This window comes from Saimiri boliviensis, chromosome 1 (assembly GCF_048565385.1).
Source record: "Saimiri boliviensis isolate mSaiBol1 chromosome 1, mSaiBol1.pri, whole genome shotgun sequence".
Classification (NCBI taxonomy): domain Eukaryota; kingdom Metazoa; phylum Chordata; class Mammalia; order Primates; family Cebidae; genus Saimiri; species Saimiri boliviensis.
The window spans coordinates 150,081,310-150,083,883 of record NC_133449.1 but is presented as its reverse complement, the minus strand read 5'-3'; the positions used below and the strand labels follow the sequence as shown (position 1 = coordinate 150,083,883).

At 51.9% G+C, this 2,574-nt stretch overlaps 1 pseudogene; it reads left to right on the top strand.

The window, feature by feature from the left end:
- The first annotated feature begins 603 nt into the window (after positions 1–603).
- On the top strand, positions 604–1,143 carry LOC101035359 (protein FAM89A pseudogene; annotated as a pseudogene).
- Positions 1,144–2,574: the final 1,431 nt, after the last annotated feature.

The window sequence follows — 2,574 nt, the reverse complement described above, 5'->3', positions numbered from 1 at the left end:
TGTGCTGCTACACTCCAGCCTTGGTGACAGAGTGAGACTCTGTCTAAAAAAAAGAAAAAGAAAAGAAACCAAGCAGGCGGCTCAGTGCAGGGGCTCACACCTGCAATCCCAGCACTTTGAAAGGCTGAGGTAGGAGAATCACTTGAGTCCAAGAGTTTCAGACCAGCCTGGGCAACACAGTGAGATCTTATCTCTACTAAAAAAGAATAGCCAGGTGTAGTGGTATGCACCTGCAGTTCTAGCTACTCAGGGGTTGAGGTAAGAGGATTGCTTGAGCCCAAGATGTCCAGGCTGCAGTGAGCCATGATTACACCCCTGCACTCCAGCCTGGGTTACAGAGCAAGACCTTGTCTCCAAAAAAAGAAAAAGACTGGGCAAATATAGACCCCAATTCTTTCATCTGCCCTGATGAGCAGTTCCCACCCGCCCCACATGGTTAACTGCGGTTAATTGCGGAGAATGAGATTTGAGAATAAAGATTTCCCTATTCTCACTCCTGTGGTATGAGACTTCATTACAAATGTATTCTCAGGGTGAAAATCAGTTCTTGAAAAGGTGAAAACAGGGGGCAGTGGAGCGGGCACGTGGCCCAGCAGCAGCAAGATGAGTGGGGCCCGCGTGGTGCCGGGGGCCGCGGGCTGTGGCGCGGCCTGGGGTCTGCGGGTAGCCGCGCTGCCCCCGCTGCCCAAGAGACTGGGCAGGCTGCTGCACTTGGCATCGGGCGGCGGCGCGACCAGGGGCTGGCGGCACCTGGAGTGGCTGTAGGCACAGAAGTCGCGCATCCAGGATGAGCTGGGCCGCGGGGACGCCGGGGGCGGCAGCACTGCCAGCCAAGCCTCGCAACCTGGACGCCGAGCTCGCGCTGCTCCGCAAGGAGATGGTTGGCCTCCGCCAGCTGGACATGTCCTTGCTCTGCCAAGTGTACAGCGTTTACGAGTCGATTCAGGAGTACGAGCAGGCGTGCCAGGCAGCCTCCAGCCCAGACTGCACCTACGCTCTGGAGAATGGCTTCTTCGATGAAGAGGAAGAATATTTCCAGAGCAGAACTCCCTGCGCGGTAGGAGGGACCGAGGCCCTCCTCGGGACTTGTCACCGCCTGCCTCCTCCCTCTCCAGCACTGACCGGATTCTGGAGTCCATCTAGTGGGTCTTGGGAGGGATGTGACTGTTGAGACGCCCTTCCTATCGGACACGCTGTCAGCGTTTGCTGCTTCTCTTGCCAGAAAGCACCTCCATTGCGGATGGTCCTCGGGCACAGGGGAAGGGCACTACTAGCTTCATTCGTAGGCAGGGAGTTCTCTGCGGACACATGGCGGCAATCCAGTTTGATGGCTGCAATTCCTGCTTAGGTGACCAAGAGGTCCTCATCAGCATCCTCCACACCTTTAATTGAGATGTACCTGCTGGGGATTCATAATGAGAATATTAACAAGCAGATCTCAGCGGAAGGCCTTAGTGGGTGTTTGGTATGAGGTGGCTTGTAGCCAGCCACTTTCTTACAGATGGCAGAGCATTCAAACTCCCTTTGTGTTAGGGCTCCTGCTTCCAGTTTGGGATGTGTTAAAACCACTATTTCACTGCTCCCTTCCTCTGTATGGTCTGAGGCTTTTCTTGCTCTTTAATGAGCATTTAAGCCTCCTGGTTCAGCTTTATCTATTTGTAATCTGCACTATTAACTGCCCAATGATTCGGTGAAAGGTTTTTTATGAAAAAAGTTAACATTTCTAGTCATCCCAATCAACTGGCTTTTCTCAACCAAAAATTTGTGTCATTCTTTGTCTATCAGTCACAGAGGAAGGAAGATAATATGAAGACATGTTGAAGAGTGGACAAAAATAACCAGGGCAAGCTGGTGTTCTGTATCGCTCACTGTAAGATGGCTGTTTCCATTTTTTTTTTTTATTTTTATTTTTTATTTTTATTTTTTTTTGAGACGGAGTTTCGCTCTTGTTACCCAGGCTGGAGTGCAATGGCGCGATCTCGGCTCACCGCAACCTCTGCCTCCTGGGTTCAGGCAATTCTCCTGCCTCAGCCTCCTGAGTAGCTGGGATTATAGGCACGCACCACCATGCCCAGCTAATTTTTTGTATTTTTAGTAGAGACGGGGTTTCACCATGTTGACCATGGTTGGTCTCGATCTCTCGACCTCGTGATCCACCCGCCTTGGCCTCCCAAAGTGCTGGGATTACAGGCTTGAGCCACCGCGCCCGGCGGCTGTTTCCATTTTTAAGATTTTTTTTTTTTTTTTTTTTTTTTTTTGAGACAGAGTTTCGCTCTTGTTACCCAGGCTGGAGTGCAATAGCGCCATCTCGGCTCACCGCAACCTCCGCCTCCTGGGTTCAGGCAATTCTCCTGCCTCAGCCTCCTAAGTCGCTGGGATTACAGGCATGTGCCACCATGCCCAGCTAATTTTTTGTATTTTTAGTAGAGGCGGGGTTTCACCATGTTGACCAGGATGGTCTCGATCTCTTGACCTCATGATCCGCCCGCCTCGGCCTCCCAAAGTGCTGGGATTACAGGCTTGAGCCACCGCGCCCGGCCCCCATTTTTAAGATTCTTAATGTGGCCAGATGTG